This window comes from Typopeltis vanoorti, chromosome 3 (assembly GCF_054136105.1).
Source record: "Typopeltis vanoorti isolate ZY-2024b chromosome 3, IOZ_Tvanoo_1.0, whole genome shotgun sequence".
In the NCBI taxonomy this organism is placed as follows: domain Eukaryota; kingdom Metazoa; phylum Arthropoda; class Arachnida; order Uropygi; family Thelyphonidae; genus Typopeltis; species Typopeltis vanoorti.
In genome coordinates, this window is record NC_143551.1 from 95,543,683 (window position 1) to 95,565,238 (window position 21,556).

Here is a 21,556-nt window from a genome sequence, read left to right on the forward strand (position 1 = left end):
AACTCAGCGGAAGTATGTAATAGAAATTGGTGAGAGTCGAAGTGCAAATAGGAAACTGACTAATTATGGTCGCAGTATTATCATGACGCATTAAAACTTCAGTCACCGCAGCAGATAAATTAGTTGATTTTAATACGTTTCTATTTTTTAAAACCTTCATAAAGTGGCATTTAAATGCTTCTTTTTTAAAGAAACTTCTCGCACGTTTTCAGTTTTGAAAGTTGACAAGAAAAAAAAACTATCTGATCCAAGTGCAACATGGGCACACTGAGATAAAAGTATCAGAAGAAAAGTTTTGTAGCAAAACATCGAGGCTTAAATAATAAGCACATTCCTTTAATTAAAATATGGAAATTATTTAAATGAAATGATTGCTCTTTTTTATATATATTTTGACAGATTTCAACGTGAAAAAAAATTTTTGGTCTCTCTCTCTCTCTCTCTCTCTCTGGCTCATTCACCTCCTCCCCTACAGTTATTCTTTTTACTAACACCGAGTTTCAGTATAACTATTGAATGAAGATTTAAAAAAAAAATGTTACCCATTTTTTTGTAGTAAGTGACTTTCAGAATAGCTCATAGTTCATTCATCGTCACTCTCAGGCTGAAGTTTATTTATAATTTCAATTTGTTTGAGTAAAAAGCATTTCTTTTCAATAATTGTCATAATTTTCTGTTTTTAAAATTCTGTTTTGCAGAAAGAACTGACGGATCACGTTCCTGAATCCAACCAGTCTTTAGAACAAATATCGCTACATTTTTATTGTATTTATTATTATTGTTTTACTTTATTTTATTTTCCCGAAAGTGACCAAATCATAGCTGGCTAGTTTCTTTTCTCTGACCAGATTGGAATTCTGCTGTTTCCAAATGAGAATCTTGTCTTAACACCTTCACCTTTTTTGATATTTTGAAATATCAATTATAAATGAGTGTGCGATTTTTGGTTTCAAATATCCACCATGTTTTCTAGTATCAACCATCAGGTGCATTTTATTTTCGTTGATGTTCGTTTAATTTATTCCTGCGTTATAGGTATGGAATCGTCCGCATGTACGCGGACCACTTGAGTAACACGGAACTTTGTCTGTTCAGAAATAACGACATTACGAATTTCTTCAAACTTTGTTAGATTAAAATGCTTATTTGAAGTCATTCTATGTCATCTTTCCTATATTAGTGCTAGGGATGAGCTAAGGATTAGATAATCTCGAAACATGAAATTTTTGAAGCACTTCAGGTCTCCAGTAAAACAGAGCGATGGGCTTTCATTCAGTAGTCGCAATCGTTTGCTACACGAAGACTACCACAAACCTTCATATTACAGTGGATTTGATTTGCGGCAGGAACAAACTCAGCACTAAAAACACTTGAAAGGTCTATTTTTTCCAATTTATATTCATGTTTCAGCTTATATTAATTCCTTTGAAATATAAAATTAAAGTATTGGGATTCATTTAAATGTATTCCTGTTTCATAATGAAATTAGTCAAATCCGAAGTCGTGTTTTGAGGCAGTTATATATATTTCCCGTTTTATGATTATCTATTTAAACCAAACGATTTATATTTTTTGAATAACTTGTTTTGCATTATTATGTCTGTGCTATATTATGTCTGTGCTAATTCAGTCAAGCTTAACTGAGAACATTTTTCTTACCCCTCCTTTTTTTTTTTTGCTTTCTATTTACGATTCTTTAATGAAGACTTATTTTCTGTATTATTATTTTAAATAATATATTCGTATAAGTAAATTCTGTAAATTCTTAATGATTCCACTACATTCGCTAAACAAAGCAACCTAAATCAGTTAAACTGATTTCGTTCCAAGCTGCTTTAGTATAATATTTGATTAACATACCAACAGAATTTGAGCAACATGTAGCATTGCTGATGGCATTTAGAAAAATATCCGTTAGAATATTTATTCATCTGCGGCTAGTAGAAATCGCTTCATATTTCATTTTTTTTTTCTCTTGTAAACTTATAGTACATTATAAACTTATAGTATTTAGTGCAGCGACGGTACGTCGCTGCACTAAGGAATGTTTTTCTATCTTTTTAAATTATATAATATAAAACGTCAAGCAGTATGTGTATGCATACATACACTGACTGAAAAGAAGTAAACGAGCGCCCCTATGGGTAAGATGCTTTGTTCCATGTAATGAGTCACGTGATTGTGGCCGGTATGAATCGGAGGAATATGATGTTCCCAAGTCAGTGCAACTATGTTCGGATAAAAGGCTACGAGAAGTGAACTGACTGAGTTTGAAAGAGGCGCTGTGATAGGGTGCCGAGTTGCAGACCTATCTTTTCAGCAAACTGCTGATAAATTGGGCCATCCCAATCAGTGATACCATGCTGAGATGGAATCACAGGGAGTCCACCGTAAGAGCTATCCGCAATGGATGACCCACCACACTCACCGAACGTGATCGTAGGGTGCTAAAAGATAACATGTAAAAACCCCCATTCGTCGGCCAGCAAGTTGAATGCGAAGTTCCAGGCATTGTCTGGAACACGAATCTCCACAAAAACATAAAGCACCGAAGCTCGCAACATGGGTTTCATTGGTAGGACCGCAATATGCAAGCCCCACATTACCAAACCAATATGCAGCGTCGTTTTCACTGGTGCAAAGAGTGTGTACAGCGGGACATGGAAGCTTGGAAATCTGTTGTGGAACGACGAATCACGCTACATCTTCTACCGAGCAGTTGGACGGGTGTGGCGGATGCCCGGTGAATGTCTCTTACCAGAGTGCGTAACCCCAACTATAAAATTTGGAGGTGGCGGTGTGATGGTATGGTCCTGTTTTCCTGGGTTGGCCTCGTACCTCTGTTTGTGGTGGCACGAAAACTGAACTCCGAGAGGTATCTGAAAATTCTGGACAATGCAATGCTTCCTACTTTGTGATGTTTCTCACAAATTGACTATTGTCTCTTTCAACAAGACAATGCACTGTGTCATAAGGCTGCTGCTGTAACCACGTGGTTTGTGGATATGAACGTCACAACTGAATGGCCTCCACAGAGCCCCGACTCAACCCTATTCAATATCTGTGGGGTGAACTGGAGCGTCGGGTGAAGTCAAGTACATCCGCCCCACCAAAGCCCAGGACCTCATAACAGGCGTACAGGAAGAATGGTTCAAAATACTCATTGATTGTTATAGTACGCTTGTGGAAAGTGTTCCCCGTAGGATTTCTGCAGTCATCGCAGAGAAAGGAGCCCTATCATGACCGTTTGTTCCTTACCCTATATTGTCCGTTGACTTCTTTCCACGCAGTGTATAGATATTTGGTATTTAAATTTATTTTTTACCTGATCCAGAAACCCTGCTCTAGACCAAACAGAGACCAAACATTGAACTTTAGACCTTCAATAAGCAGGGAGGTGGTCTCACCACGCGATGAAATTCGTCTACCTAAAGACAAACACAAACTTCGATGCCCACAGCGAAATTTAAATATTATAGGGAATTAATTCTATTTTGCGTATTGGGATAACACTTGAGTGAACTTTTCATATAGTATACTTTCGGCAACCTAATTAATCCCTTGGTATTTTCTTCTCAGTTCATTGCGTTTTTTTTTTTTTCGGCTGAATTTTATTTACTGGGAAATCTATTAGCCATCATTCATATAAACTTATTTTCCTAAACTTTGATGAATTTATTTATTTGAGCTGGGGAGGAGAAGAATCTGTTGTGAAATATTTTGTTAGGTGAATTTAGCACGGGAAACCTCAATAGCAAGGTTTTGGAATTAAATAATTCCGCCAACCATTCGTTCTCATATTGAGAATTAAACTCGCAACCTATTGGTTGGAAGGCAGTGGTCGTATGCACAAGATAACCAGACCTTCGATGTAGTCGCTCTAATAATTTTAAATGGTTTCGTTGTTAAATCATTTAATTCTAGAAAAAATATAATAAATTAATTAAATATATACGTTTTTTTTTTATTCCTGAAAGGAGACCAGGGAAACTCTTATTCCTAAATGTTTGAAAAGCGGTTGGTTTCGAGTCTCCACCTTCGACATTGCTGGAAGAATAGTGCGATCTCTAGCGGAGTTTAATAGTAGCAGAGTATACTACTACTACCGCCATCTCGTGTTCCTAATGTAAGGAAGTATCATCTGTGACTATCGTGTGATAATGCTAAATAAAACACTATGCTAATATGTATAAGAGTACAACTGAGTTGTAACAAACTGTATTAAATCAAGCAAAATGCGTTCATAAAAATTGTTATGAATGAACATATTTGAAATAGTCATTTCTTGCAAGCTGGTGAAAAAAGCCCTGTCGTCTGTTTCCGAAAGCTCATCGGTTAAAACGGAATGTCGACTAACTGTACTTTAATGTCTTTTAATTTTTCTTAAAACCAAATATAAAGCTTTAACCCTGCGGAGGTCGCGGTCGAAAAAATTGCAGCATAGTCGCGTGTATCTGAGAGATACATTCGTTACCAGTATGTTCTAAAATGCGATAAAACTTAAAAAAAAAACACTGCAAATATAATACATGGTGGTTTATTTATTTTCAGTTACAATCTAGAAATTATTGAACAAAGAAACAAAGAAAAAAACAACAACTAAACCAATACTATATGACATTGGAGTTCGCGGTATCTCTCAGACACAATTTACAATTAAATATTACTTTCGCAATTTCACTCTGTCATTCTCATCATCGGACTCAAGTAACAAATTCGCTGGATCTCTTCATCATCTGATGGCCAATTCAGTCGATATATTTTTCCAGCCATTTTCAACGGTAAATAAAAAAAAAACTAAACCAATACTATACCGACATCAGAGGTCGCGATATCTCTCAGATATAATTTACTATGAAATATCACACAACTTTACATAACACGTGTCAAACCAAAACTGACCGCATCAACAGTGTGGAATATCACCCGTAATATATTCATGCGCAGCTACTCATGACCTCCAAGCTATACTCAGGATATGTGTAAGAATATTTATTTAAATAATTTGCATGTATCTGTCAGATCAGCCGCGACCTCCGCAGGGTTAACGGTCATAAATATTCTGCTTGACTTTCACTTGCTTTTTACTTGGCACATTAATCGGTGTACGTTTCATTTACTTTCAACTATTCTGATTTTTTAATTCCATCTTACCTCCCAGACATTATTTTGGATTGAAAAATAAACAACAAAATGAGTGATATTTTATCACCAAAAAGACTAGTACAGTAGCGAACAACTTAATCCGGACCAGCCGAATTTTCGTCAAGTTGTTAGTTTTGGTTTGGTTTTGGTTTTAATTTAGAATAGTTTGGTTTTAGTTACTATTTTGGTTGAGTGCTGCGTGTTTTAACTGTCTCTACAATATTTATTAATAGTGTCGTGTGTTTTTAATGTAAACAAGTTGACATTCGTTTTATTCAGCTACATAAACTGATTAAAACTGTATTTTATTCAGTTTGTGTAGCTATAAAATGGATACATCTCCAAGAAAGCGTTCAAAAATATTTACTCTTTCTCAGCACACATTCGTGACTCAGACAAATTGCAAATTGTGAGGTAGGAGTTGGTTTGGGTACTCTTAATGCGATTTTAAAGAGGTTTAGAGAGAAAAGTACTTTTTCTCCTGACAAAAAAGGAAAATGTGGGAAAAAGGAAACTACACTTACTGAAGATCGTTTACTAGTTAGGAAAAGCAAAATGAATCCGAGATTGTCTTCCAAAGACTTAAACAAAGACTTGGCAGCTAGTGGGAAATGTTTGTGACCTGAAGCTCCATCGAAGATTGTTGGAAGCAGGGAGGACTGCCCACAGACCAAAAGAGAAACAAATGTTGACTTTCGTCAACATTTGTTTCTCTTTTGGATTTTGAAGGATTAAGAAAAAGATGCTCCAATGGGTGGACTGTTAACAAGTGAAAAAAGGCCATATTCTCAAATGAGAGCCATTTCTTTGTCTCAAATCAGCGATTGAAAAAAACCTCCTGCCATTGAAGATGGGCAGGAGGAGTCTTTTCAATAAACTCCTAAACACCTAGCTAAAAAGATGTTCTGGGGTTGTTTTACACATGATAGTCCAGGATCACTTGTGCCTGTTGATTTGATGGCATGATGAAAAGTGTCCAATACAATAAAATATTGGAGAAAAAGAGTAGTCCCACAGATTCAGAAGGAGAAAGAACTCCTCCTCCAGTAGGACTCACTCCTTGCCACACTTCAAAAAAAGTGAGAGAATTCCTCAGAAACCATAACATCAGTTGCTTGTGGCTAGGCAGCTCTCCTGGCATTAACCCAATAGAAACGTTGTGGGCCATAGGAAAAGAAACTTGGAAAATTAAATTGTGATGCAATGGGTAACTTAACACAATCCATTATAAAAGTATAGTTTCGAGATGCAGAAAATAAGAAAAATGTGTTCTACGTTGGTAGAGTCTATGCCTAAGCGAATTAATGAACTTATTAGCAAGAGGAGCACATATAAATTATTAAGTAAAATTGTAGTTTAATTTTTTTTTACTTATTTTCATGCGAAATTAAAATTTGTCTTTGAAATATGAATGTTTGGATTAATTGATTCCTACTGTATGTATACAAAATCCATTTGAAGTAATAACATCTGTTACGATCGATGGCTATCGGCCATGGTGCATCTTTAAGTAAATGGAGTGTTGAATACCCAAAAATATCAAATGATTTTGTATACATACAGTACCTGTACACGTGACCTGTAACTTTTTTTTTCTTTTACGTTCGCTAACGTGTCCCGTTACCGCAGTAACCGTTTCAGATCTTTAAGTATTCGTACGTAAACATACACATCCATAATGCTCTCTGTGAAAGAACTGCTACTACGGTATATCATTATAGCAGGCTATTAGTCGTATCCTCCAACATGCCTTACTTATTTGCTCTGTCTCTCCTTACCACACACACACACACACACAATTTGTGACTTTTGGCTACACGGGTTATCTTAAGAACTGTGGATGCATTCACTCTCGCAGATCTTAAGCATGACATGAGGTATAAAAACTCATCCCACCTTCGATATTCCTCTGAAGACACTGTTATACAGACGAAACTTATTGCCCTGACATCAGGAAATTTATAGATTAGATTAAACGTTCTTCGCCAGTAGCGATACTTTTGCAGGTGGCGTCCTAGTGGTGAAATTCTATACCTCTTGCCATTCTTATCCGTGTTCTGAACTATACAGCTGCCAAATTGTATTGTCTCTTTCAGCATCTGGTTGGTTATCTTTCCAGACAGCTCAGAGTACGAATAGTTTTTCGCTATGAAAACCCAGTAGAATATCCCTTTTTTTCTTGGAACAAGAATTGTAATTTTGTGGTTCCAATAAAAGCACACACTGTTTTTCTTGTGCTTTTGTGTAATGCGTCTGGTTGTAGTTTTCAGCCAGTGAAAGCATTATAAAAGGGATCACGCAGCCTGACTATTTCGCCTACAGAAAACTTTCTCCTGAACAGTGCTTATAATACTCAGTGAAATAAATAATGAGAGAAAGAGCCATGCTCTGACCGTATTACTATGTATCTGTCTTCACCTTTTCCTTCCTTTTGCTTATACTCGTATATCAGAGCACTTTGGATGGACACATTTTGATTAAATTAGGAATGAAGGTGGCAAGATCTTCTTCTGTTATTAAGCCATTAAGAACCACAACGCTAGCCTTCAAGAAATACTTAGAGACAGCAAAAACATAAACAACCTACATAAGAATTCCGAAATAATTTTTCGATGGATTCCACCCCATGTGGGATTAAAGGGAAATGAAACTGCAGATGAAGTAGCAAAAATGGCTGCAACTTCAAGTGATACCACAGATTTTGATCTTTTTAAAACTACTCAAAAAAAAAACGTAAAAAGAATGATTCCCCAGGACATGACTCTTCACTGATTATTCAGCAGAAAAACCGGGAGCAAACATCAACTCTAAGTTTAATCGCTGTGTCACTACCATAATCTCTCGCCTCAAGACAGGCCACACAGGACCAATCAAGTTTAAAAATGGCATAAGTCTTCCCCATCTGCAAAATCTGTAACAATCGAGGAAGCATCACGACTGCATTTACTAACTTATATGAAAATTTCTAAATGTGAACTTTATAACAATCCAGAAAAGATGCTGTATAAAATTCATGAATTTGACCGCTATGATCTAGTGTAATAATAACATGGGATAATAAAAAAAAATGAAATTTTACATTATTTGCAAAATGTTCATATTATGTAATTGGAAATACATTTTCTCACTACTTATACATCACTATTATAAGCAATTAAATAAAGTGAGAAAATGTATTTATGGTGTGGACATCGCGATTGATTGTCATAGTTTATTCAAATATTTTCTGAACTGAAAAAAAAAAAACAAATTGTCAGGTTTAGCCTCACATCAAAGGAAGTGCTGAGTGCATTTAAAACGAATTAAATTCAGAAACCATTCGGTCAACTACCGATCAAATAACAAGACAGATTACATCTTAAGTTTTGATTATTTCTCTGCTTAAGTGGAATACCTGAATCTGAAAAAAAAAGAAAGAAAAATATAATTAATTTTTTATAACAAGGCCTTTCAGCTCGTCTCTGCTTTCAAATTGTATCAATATCAAACATACATTCACCACTGTGACTTGTCTTCTTCGACCAATGGATTAAGGCATAATAAAAATATTTAAATGCCGATCAGTAAGTTATTATAGATTAGATAGAATGCATCAGGAAAGCTTCTTAAATATCGCTTGTGAACGCTATTCGTTTTTTGCAAAGCTTGGAATAAATTACATTTCTCCGAATCTACCTCAAGAAATGAGCCTCGACGTTTATGAAAACAGATAAAAATAAAATGAAAACTGAATTTGGAGGAGAAAAAAATACAGCATCTCTTTGTTTATGTTGTTAAAAGATAGTTAGTGATATGCCAAACGTTGAGGACTGTATTAACATCATGGAAGAGATTTCCACCGCCGAAGATCCAACAAATGAATTCTTGCTATTGGGAAACGATCCGAGGTCATTGAAGTGAATGGGTATCAAGTGATATCCAGCACTGAGGCAAAGCCTGATTTTGAAGAGGCCCTGTCACTGCTTCTTGAAACATTCTAGACCTGAATTTCTCATTCATCTCAATAAAAATGAAAAAAAAAATCCATAGCTTGCATTGGCAAATAAATTGAATTATTCCTAATTAACTAACAATATTGTAGGTTTAAAATGGCACCGCGAGTAGTAATGTAAGTTAGTTCAACGTTGTGTGTGTGTGTTTGTTTATTTATTTATGTTTATTATTTATGTGTATATTTTAGTTAGTTGGGAAGATTCTTCCCAACTAAGAAATCCTTGTCCAGAATCGGACGAAGTACTTGAATCACTAATCATTTTACTGATAAATGAGCCAGTTTATAAAGAATATCCGAATCTCTATAGAAAGAAAAGTACAATTCCTACTGAAAGTACCATTCCCGTTTAAAGATTCAGATATTTTTTGAAAACAAGAATATTACTCACTTCACGCGTGCTCCCCCCCCCCCCGAAGGGCAACTCTGAATCACACTACTAGTATCATAATTGCAAATACGCTTCGTGTTTTTACTGAAGTTTAAATCTTTACCGAAAACATCATTAGCATATCGCAGTAAACCGTTTCCATATAGTATCAGCATCATTCCGCTTTGCCCAATGGAGTCATACATTCGTGCGAGGGGATTCCATTATCAATGTCAGAGGATTAAACGAATGTGATATTATTTATTGCATTGGAAGCAATTGACGTAGACAAAGGTGATATTCGTCTTAGAAGATTAGTGAGAGAAAATTCAAATGAGGGAAAATGCAAACGTGACAGTGGAAAACATTACGGGATATAAAGTAACCTACTCAATATGTAAATATACAAGTCGTGATTCTCTCTCTCTCTCTTTCTCTCTCTGCAGCACGATGTTATGTTAGTTGTGATGCTTACAAAATTCCGTTCCATTCAGTTACTGAATTTTATATAAATAATCAGCGTACTATGTAATCTATTTTGCATTCGTTTTGATCATTACTGCTGAATTGTTAATTTCATCCCTACTTTGAAGCATTTCTAATTAATACAGCACATGCATACAGAAAGATTATTTCCAAAACTGGATTAGTTAAAAGATCAACTTGATTTCTGGTAGATATACATAATATATATACCTAGCGATACGCCAGCTGCAAGTTTAGTTGCATAACTGTTATTATTGCGAATCGATTTATAGAATTATTGTTACTATATATCCCTAAAACATTTCATGGGTTTATAAACAGCTAAGTACTTGAGAAAGTAGGAGGTTGGCTGAAATTTAGAAGCACCTACTTGGAAAATATTATTTGATTTGTGCTTTTAATATTACTGTTGTTTTGCTGTGATTTTTGTCTGGAATTTCAGGGACGTTTACATAATGTTAATATTGCCCGCTTCTAAACTGCAGTGGATCTGCATTTTCAGTACTTGGCACATTTTACACATGAATTTCTTGGAAAAAATACTTATTTTTCTTTAGATCAGGCAGGTAAAACAATTCGAGAAAAAAAAAAACACTTCAAAATGGAAGAAGAATCTGACTCAGTTGAATATATCGTGCAATGGCCAGCATTTCTAACAGGCCATTTCGCAGGAGTATCTAATCTTATGAAAAAGTGTGGTTGGCAAGTGCTTCCTCGTACTGTTCGGATACGAACCGTCGAGACCTCGGCCTGTTCAGGCTGGAAAGCTCAAGCTGGAAAGAACCACTCAGTGAGAAATGCTTCATCTCTATGATGCGGTTTCTACTGAAGTGATTTATCAAACACATAAAAAAAAAAAGATAGGAATATAAGATTTTCCCAGGCGTTGATCAAGACTAATAAGGCAGAATTAAAATTATATTGAAGGCCTGTAATGATATTTTGTTAACTAAATGTTTGGTTTAACAACAGGAATACTGCATAAAGAACTTATGAAATGACCTTCGGATGCTTTTTGTGCTATTTTCAAAATCTGGTTCTTTTGTGAAGGAAATTTTGCAATCAAAGTGTGCAGAATATTGAACACTTCTGTCGAATTAAATGATGGCTCTATAAAACGTATAACAGGAGTTATAACAGCTTGAATCTGGGCATTTGATGATTCTTACAATAAAAACAGTACCTTATTACCAGCTTAGAGGCACTGCCTTGATAAGTTCCTATTGTTTGGCAAGCATGGTTTTACAGTTATTTTAAATTCGCTTTTCATGATTTATATTTTAAAAGATGCATATTTTATTAGTATAATAAGAGAGAGAAAAACGCATAATTTCCAAATTATGCCTTGTAAAGAAGATAATTTGGTGCTAATGGCGTATTACTTGAAGAAACAAACTAATCTTTCTAGGAAAAGGCAAGACCTAAAAAATATCTCATTACATTAAACTCCTCAGTGAGTTGAAAAGCACCGGAATTTTTTTTTCCCTAACATCATCAAAGACTGGTGATTTCAGCCCTAGATCCCTTTATTCAATAAACTTAGCGATGTGTTTCGAAGATTCTTCAGTTCACTTCATATCACATAGTCATAAAAGTTGACGTTACTGGTAATTCAAAGTACTAACTTTATCGGAAACTAATTATCATATGCAAAAAATCCGACTTCATTTCCCTTTAGCTACTTATCGTGCCACAAATATAAGCTGTCTAATAGCGTAGTGGGACTCGCTGTGTAAATAAGTTTGTAAAATTACGGATTATAATCCACGTAGGCGAAGTCTGCCATTTTATTCCAACCCTTCTTCAGTAATTATTGCAGGTTTTATATTATATACCCCTAAGTTTCACCCAGTCCTTTGCTCATAATTGGTTATTGAAAAGCAATCGGATTTTAGTCATTCGCACTACACAAACCGTGCGGAACTGAATTATTTCAAAAAAAGTCCCAAAATGCATATTTAGGGGACAGTGAGTTTCTGTTATCTGTTCGTAGTGCTTACGGGCCCGCAGTAGCTCAATTGGTTTCTATGAGGTCCTTTGGGTGGAAAGACCTGGGTTCGAATCCAGTCTCTATATTCGAAGGCGAAGAAACCTTACAGAACTTTTCAATTATAGGTGAGTTAGCCGGTCTCATACGGAGGTAGAAGAGTTTCTTCCCAGAAACTCGGGTTTTTCGTCCCTCAAAACAGGCAAGCCTCCCTCATAAATACACATCTACAACCATAGTTTATTGAACAAGGAAGGTAACAGGAAACCACCTTTTGTTTACAAAATACATACAGTAGCATACAACATCCTAAAAACCTAGGTAGTAGGCGTCTCTGACGGAAAGACTGGTTTAGAATTATGCTGTGGCAACACAAGGAGAGTTTATTATGTCTATCAGTTGCTTGTGTGTTCTCTTTCTGGTTTGTTTGTTTTGTGAGCAGAGGACCGAAGCTTGCTAAAGAGATAAAAAAAAAAAATCATACCTCCACTTCCGTATGGATACTAACCAAGACTCCAGTTGAAAAGCTCTTGTAATTATTATTATCGACCAACAACCGTCATCAAAGGGCAGTATTCTTCTTTGGCCTGCTCAACGGAGGCGTTCCCAAAATGCAAAGCTAAAACGTCACATATAGTGTCCAAAAGCAAGCAGTTTAAGCATTAAATTCGATTATGTAGCATTTGCTGCCGGAGGCTATGAAGCTAATGCTACATCTTTTAGCGTGTGTGTGTGTGAGCGGAGCCCACTTGTGTCCTAAGTAAATTTAATTTGATTTCATTTTATAGCATTATTTGTTTAAATGGCATGGAGAGTACTAATACAGTATTTAAATCTATACGGTGGAATTTATTTTTGTTTAACAGAATAACATCTATGTTGCTTTATTTATTCCTCAAACAGATATAGACATGCTGGAGAACACACGCAATTAGTTAACGATATAATACACTGGCTTCATAGCTTTTAGATGGTTCAGTCGTATTCATACCAACCACAACGTAACCCAGTCTCCTTGTTTGAATTGGCTTTCATATCGCCACGTATCGATTGCCTGCGAAGAAACTGTATCTTCTAAGGCAAAGTTATCCCAGAATTTTTTTCAGGTACGACCAACTTATGGTGCAATACTTGCATGTAAATCTCATTGTTTGCTATGGACGATACTTAAGCAACCCAACATCCAACTAGAAGAGAACATGAAATCCAATACTTGCATTTTTTTTTCTCTCGCCAATAATACTTTGAATGCGTTATTAATCGATGTTAGTGTAGACTTTGATTTTATCCCAAAATCAGGTGATAAAACTGAACTTACTGAATCAGTTCACTGAATTGATTCATATGAACGTATTCATGCCGATTGATATCAGCATTTAGATAATAGTAACCCCCAGGATGATTCCCCCAAATGTCCTTTATAATAATATAATTTCGTTTAGTACTGGAATGTAATGAATAGATACAGCCTGCATTGTTGTATCAATATTTATAGCATGACGCTCCTTAATCGGAATGAAAATAAGTTCCTTTTATTAATGTTCTGTTTTATATTATGATTTTATAAAATTCATTTTTTTATTCCTAAAAATAAAAAATTCACTAACAGATCAGAGAATATTTTGCGTAAATAAATACTGTAGATATTTCAGTCTTGTACTTTCATTTATTCAGTTTTTTTTAGCTTCCATTAACTGTGATTGTGTAAAACGCGATGTAATAAGAGGACAACGAACTATTCTCCCCTTGTTTAACTTATCTCTAAATGCGGTCAGAATTCTTAGACCATAAATGTAATCCTATTTAGAGTTGGTAGAAATGTATAGAAAATTCCTTTTTACTCAACTTGCAAACTCATTTGAAAAGTACACTTTCATTTAGCAGACTTCGTATTCATATATTTATTCCACTTACGTTATCAGTAACTTTAAAGGCATGTACATATGTTTTTAAACATAAAGGTACTTGCATTAATTCGATTCTCTAGATTATTTAGCTATTAACGAATGGGGTCAACGAATATCTGATTGACCACTGACTTGAAACTTCAATCGTAAGTTTCCGCTGTTGTGTGCGCTGTTACAATAATCGTATGCGCCGTTGTAATACTCCAAAATTATCGTAACAACTTGTAAGAAGAAAGCTTTTAAGTTCGAAATAAACTAAGATTATATCAGTTTGTTTTATAGCTTTAAGCTTTTCTCTTAGTAAAAAAAACTAAGATCTTTTATTAGACTATCCATTATGTAAGGTAATATATATTGAATAATTTCTACGGTAATACCGCAGATGAAAATTTGAAAACCTCCAATACACGAGTATCATGAGTCTGGAGAAAACACATGCTTTTAATTCATTTCAGACATCCATCAAGACGCTGATATTTCACTCTAGGAATTGAAAATCATCTACGGATGTAACTATTTCCAAAGAGTGTCGGCTTCAAATCATCGATGTACTGTTTTAGAATCCCACCGACTGGCCTCATAAAAGGAACTTGGGCTATATATGCCCCTATGATTTACGAGCTAGATGAACTGTTTACTACTACCGTTACTGCATGCGGCCCTACTCCAATTCACAAGGGTCGTCTGTGGCCTGTGACGTTTTCCTAATCAATTGAACGCAGCTTGTCAGGATTTTTTTTAAATATCCAGTATCAATCTTTTTTTTTTTTTTTTTATATCTTTGTGTCAGGACAAATATAGCAGTTTTGAGAAATAATAAAACAAAAATGATAAAATACTTATTGTAAGATTTTTAATTAACTTAAATAATAACCAATTACATATGTGATTTACGTAATAAATTTCCAATGCATCTCTGGTCTCATTTCGCTTCCGAATGAACAGGTATTAGGTGATCTTCTTTCGGTTTCCTTTTTAATAAAGCCGAATGTGGATGCAGCCTGCACACCCTTATACTAAGCCAGCATCTTTTAAAGTTTTTGAGACTGCGAAATCATACATAAAAATATTTCTTTTTATGTATCGCGGAACCCTACAAAAATTTTCATAAAAATTTTGGGAAAGGAAATTTACGACAATTGAAATTACCTACAAAATATTTTAATTAAGAAACCACATGATACATAAAACTACTATTATTAATATTAAATAAAATCAACAGACATATTCTGATACGGTTGCTTTGTTTCCAAATACCTTATGTTTTGAGAGAACCATTCATTATTAAACAAAAACTCGGAACAAACAGTAAGGCTGTAAGTATTCATCTTTATGAGTGAATTCAAATGCTTTTCCCATTAGAAGATAAAGGATTGTGAGAAAGACATGTTCTTACCCTTTTTTCAGCTCTATTTAGTAAATTTTGAACAACGCAGATATACTGAGAAATAAACGGAAATTGTTATACTTGATTGCGTGAGATTATTAAAAATAAATCCTTTGACCTAATTTCATTACAAATATCAGTTTTATGGTTATTTAAATTGATGAAAACGAGAAGCGTTAAGTTCAACATTGTGTTTTCTTAATATTCTGAATTAAACATTTTGTTTTCGCTATTTTTATCATTTGTAAATTAATTTCTAATATTAATATATACGTATTGCTACAAGCATATCATACATCAGCTGTCTCATTAAATGCATCTAAATGCATCCGAAGGAAGTAGGAAATTGATACTGTTATAATATAGTAAATCAAGCACTAGGCGGTCATGCTCCGAACCAGTCATTTTGCAACTAATTCTGTTGATTATGAGGCAACTGCTAGTTGCTCATCGGCATTAGCCCGACCAGTCTCAGAGATAACTGATTCAGAGTAACCGGATAATGTGCGAGTTTGAACTCAGCTAGAATTTCAAAAAAGGTACACTGTGAACAGTTGGCATTCTCAATGCCAATTAAGTTGAGTTCATAGCATTATCAGAGAATACGCGACCTTTACAGGAATTTGTGAAGAAAGCTACACCGCATTTTACTCTGATTGGGTTCAAATTCTCAGGAGGAAACAAACAGCTTAAAACGTAACGCATCGTATATTGCAAATTCGGTCAACATTGGTTGAACAATTCGACTTGTATCGGTGTCTGAAGATGAAGACTTCATGTTGGTCCGATTAGACTCAATATCTCAGTCTAATCGGACTGAAATGAAACCTTAAGCACTCTGAAGCACAATTACGTTATAAATTTCTTCGAAATTGATTGAACGATATAACTTGTAAAGATACCTGTGAAGTAGGCGGGAAAAAAATTACACTTTCAGGCGATATTTTTGGTAGTTTCAAAATTCTCTAGTTCCTTGGTTAATGGATTAATTATATACGAACACTTTTTATAATATACATCGCCAGACGGGATATAACAAAAGCATGCTGAAAGAGCACTAAAAATAAATTATTAAATTACAAATTTATATTTTTGCACGAAACGTCACTTACAGGCCAGAAAATCGTTTTTAAAATTAGCAACAACAGAGTATCGATACATGTTGTGGTATAATGTTTTTGTCCTAGAAAAACGCTTTTCCATCTAAGTCTGGTTAACTAGCCCTGTCTGAAAAAGGCATATTAAAATTACTATCACAGACGAGATGAACACTTTTTTCCCAGCCAAGTGATGAAGTCACTTAGCCATGAAGGTGCTAAAAAAAAGTTTTTCAAAAAAGTATCTTTACTTTTTTCCTTGACATCTTTTTAGATCATGATGAAAAATCTTGTATTAAATAGGCTTAATTTTTTTTATTAAAAATTAATATTTTTTATATAGGTTTATACTTTTTGTTTAAATAGTAAATTGAAAAGAAATAAAACGCATTTCTTAATAATATTAGCCTAAATGAAATATATATATATATATATATATATATATATACGTGGGTGGTCTGAAAAGTTCTCGGCCTCAACCATAAATGGCAACACTATCGGCAAGATTTTTTTTCCAAGTTGATACATCTGTCATAAGCATCGATGTGAAATTGCAAGTCATTCTATCAAGTAGGTTTTTTATACAGCTGTCAGAAGCCAAAATATTGTCTGTATCCCTTGAAATAGATAAAATTGGGTATCGTGCGGTTATAAATTATTTATAAAAGAAGGTTTAACGGCAAAAGAAATTCATTCGAAGTTCATAAAAGTTTATGGGCATTCTTCTCCGTTTTCGACAATTAAGAAATGGGCTGCCGAGTTTAAATGTGGCCGTACGAGCCTTGAAGATGATCCACGTGAAGGACGTCCAAAAAAGTATAACACACCAGAAATCATTGATCAATGCACGATATGGTATTGGATGACCAATGAGGCAAAGTGCGTGAAATTGCTGAGACTATAGGCATTTGAAAAGAATGTGTAGGATATAGCAAATGAAAGAATTGCAAATGAAAACGCTTTGCGCAAGATTGGTGCCGCGCAGATCAAAAACGCACTCGCATGAAAATCTCTGAACAGTGCTTGAAGCGTTTTAACAAGAATTAAACTGATTTTGTGCGTCGATTTATTACTATGGAATGAGACTTGGATTCACCAGTACACAGCAGAATCCGAAAAGCAGTCAAAACAGTGGACGAAGCCAGTTGTTCAACGCCAAAGAAGACAAGGTCATGGCATCGGTGTTTTAGGATGCCAAAGGCATTTTGTTTATTAATTATCTTGAAAAGGGTAAAACAATAACCGGGGAATATTATTCCGATCTTTTAACCAGACTAGACGAAAAACTTCGTGAGAAATTACCCGGTTTGCAGAAGAAAAAAAAATCATCTTTCATCAGGACAATACATCTGCCCCCAAACGTGTTTTGGGGGCAGGTGTATTTTGATAGGTATTACAGGTGTATTTTAGAGGGGTATTTTGCAGATCTTACTAAGAACCACTACAGGGACGGGATAATGGCGCTGGAGAATCGCTGGAATGAATGTATTAATCTTAAGGGAGATTATGTTGAAAAATAAATATAATTTTGGAATTATAAATTCGCTTTTTCATTGCTGTGCCGAGAACTTTTCAGACCACCCACGTATTTATAATATCCTTTGCAGTTTGTGCTAGAAAACTATGTATATTTTGTTATTAAACTATCGGTGTTTAAGCCTTCCGATATTTCAAAGGATCCTGCCAAACCATTATAGTTGCTACACGAGCTTTTTACTGTTCAGCTAAAAACCTGCAAAAGTTTAGTTAAGACTGGGGAGGTTGCGATGTTTATCATGTTAAATTTAAAAGTCCTGGTTCTTAGGACTACCTAAAGTGCGGGATAAGGAAGACAGGGATTAACAAAATCTTTAAGTCGCTTTGTGTTTATGAAATAAGAAGTTGATGCTAAATTTGATGTATTCGTTTTTTCCAACAAAATTATTACATAAACCAAAAAAGAAATTTTGAAATGCATCAAATAAATTTTCTTTTAGGATTGTTTCTTCGAATGTGCTAACTATTCTCTTTCGAATCCTGAAAAATGACAACTTTTTCTACATCATCAGTAATAGAAATGAAGCCGAAGTAATGGATACTTCCGGCTTCATTTCAAATATGAAAACTTGTTTAAAAGTGTGTAATTTTTGTAACATGTGGTTCCCAAGTGTGTAATACTTAGGAAGTATTACTTACTTGGCAATCACAGGATGCGATGGACTTTTCAACTGAAGGTGAAAGTCTGGCGATCTCACACTGAGATAGCAAGGATTTTTCCTTCTTGAAAGTCGGGTTTTTTTATACCGCAAGAAAACCAGTTAACAAACGAAATATTCCATTCCAACAGGCATAATACTAACTTTATCTTACCAAATTAAGAGTTTGGAATTTCAAAGATACTTCGGTCATGGGTCTTAAAGGCTTGTGGAAAAAAGACTGAGGAGGAGAGTTAATATGTTAATTCATCAAAATAAAACTAAATCAAAACTACTGCGATAAACGGAAAATATTGTGAGCTTCGTGTATGTTATTACTACAAGAGCAATGATTATAAAATACAATGCAATTTTATAGAGTTTTCTCATGGTAAAAATTATATCTTCTGTTTTTCACACATCAGCTAGCTGATATTTTTATTTTTGTAGTAAGTTGACTGAAGGTTCCACAAGACTCCTAAAAAGTACACATTCTTCAATGAAGATCGTTATTGGTCAAATTTTTTTATTCCGTTTTCCCAAAAAACCGGGAGAAGCATCATATTCGAAATCGACAATAATACTGAATTGCACACGATTTTTTGAATAGCGATCGTATCGCTATAGGTTTAGTAAGTCTCTTGCGAGTCTGTATCATGAAAACTAGATTCTATTTTTCTATGTACAACCGTGCGATGAAGTCAAGAAGTCTACGCGACTACCTTGACAAATGTAAACATTTCCCAACGATAGACCTTAAATTCACCAGAATAACTGTTTTCGGTCATCAAATTATATTCAAAGAACTACCCTCCTTTTCCCTTTAACATTCAGAGGTGCCATAAAGCAATATGCAAAAGATGCAGCAAGCCTTGAAAGTTACCTTTTACATTTGAAATGTCACCTCTCTTGAACTTTGGCCTTCCTTTCGCTTTTTCAAGATTAATGGAAGGAGAGAGAGAGAAAGAATCTACTAGTTTATATTTTGAAACTATTTTTATTACATTACATCCATTTATAGCATTATGAAAAGCTTCTTTGACATCTTTAACTTGACAGATTTTATTAAAATCCGATATTGAGATCCTTAAGAAACTTTGTCCAAGTCATCTCAATTCCAGTCAAGCCATTTTAATGGGGAAATTCGAAAAAAATTTTGCATCCACAGTGTAGTTGTCAAAACGGCTTTAGATTGAATTTGTAGTAACATAAGCCTACATAATTCAGCCTACTTTTGAGACCTACAAATGTCTGAAAAGATTTTGCTGTCAATGAAGCAAACCAGATATGTTGAGCACTGAAATGTCAATTAGCTGTTGGTATTTATGTTCAGAATTTTTACAAAATCATAGACGGTATCATACCCATATATATTTCAGGAGTAAAATACCATATATGCTGTAAATGTGTATATAAGTGGTTAGAACGTTGCTACAACTGTCACATTTGCTTTAGTTTGTGCATTTTACCTTTAGTTACGACTTCTGTCATCAAGATGCGATTTACATATGCTAGGCACATTTTGTTATCTGCAATAGTTTCATATTGGAATTGTCTAGTCGTAATCCTTCTTTGAAAAATGCGTACACGCTAAACCATGGACCACCATATAAAGTTTGAATGCGTCTTGAATAATAGAGGAAATGGATTCAAGGTAGCAAGAAGAAGTTTATTTTGCTATTCTGATGATGCGAAGTAAACTAAAAATCCAGGGAAAAATTGTTTTTTACCGGAATATTTTGTGTAAAAGAGGATGATAGCACGAACAAAAAAAATTTCTCGTTCTGTTATTATTGGCTGCTATTTGGGATAGATGCCTCTCGAAGGATAAGAATTTGCTGTTGTAAGGATACTTGTGACATAAGACTGAATGATAAATGCACGTAAATACAAGAAAGATATTTAATTAACCAAATATTTCGGTCTGGAAATAGCAGACCATCTTCACTGGTATTACAAAAACAGTTTTAAAAAATACAAACTAGAATACTAACAATAGATCGTTAAAAATAGAACACGCCGCGTGATGTTATATCACTAAGTATTAAGTATAAAACGGAACATTTTGAAGTAGAGACATGATTGAAAAAAAAAATTCATGAGTAATCTTGATTGGACAGACTGGACGTTCTCTTGAAAAAAGAATCCAAGAACATCAATCCTTCATTCTTCACAACAAACCTGAAAAGTCTGGATTGGCTCAACACAGGATTGAAACTGACCACAACATCTTTTGGTCCAGGACTCGCCTCTTACATAGATCCAGTTATAGGTTCGAACGTTTGTTCAAGGAAAGCGTGGAGGCCTTACTCCATCATCCCAACCTGAATCGTAATGACTGTATATCTATATCAAAAATCTGGGAAAGTCTAATCAAGATTACTCATTAATTTTTGTTTTCAATCATGTATCTACTTCAAAATGTTCCGTTTTATACTTAATACTTAGTGATATAACATCACGCGGCGTGTTCTATTTTTAATGATCTATTGTTAGTATTCTAGCTTGTATTTTTTAAAACTGTTCTTGTAATACCACTGAAGATGGTCTGCTATTTCCAGACCGAAATATTTGGTTAATTAAATATCTTTCTGGTGTTTACGTGCATTTATCATTCAGATGTCTCTCTTAGTTCATCATTAAAAGCTTTTGCGGATAGTTTGTTCATGGTAAACATCATGAAAGGATAACGTGCTATTTTAAGATGTATTTAAAACCAATTTTCGAATTGTGAAATGAACTAAGTGCTTTACTTACATTTTAAGCAAGCTGGTATCTAGCATGTAGCTTGCTGCATCTGTTGACAACCAATAGTTGGTATAAATTTTCCTTTTGATACTTCAACACGAATAGAGTCGTTTTATATAAAGCATATGAATAGTGTACTTATAATTACCACATCTCGAAAATACTCAAAACATGTTGCAAAATATCTTAAATATATCTTAAATTGAAGGCTAAATAAATAAAAAAAAATGATGTTAGGTATTACAAGATGTGAGCTTCATAAAA

The 21,556-nt window shown here is 34.5% G+C and overlaps 1 protein-coding gene across 1 annotated transcript in view; it reads left to right on the forward strand.

The window, feature by feature from the left end:
* The window catches only part of LOC150108401 (uncharacterized), a 132,005-nt gene that overhangs the window by 324 nt on the left and 110,125 nt on the right, over positions 1-21,556 (forward strand). The gene's annotated exons all lie outside the window — the stretch shown is intronic.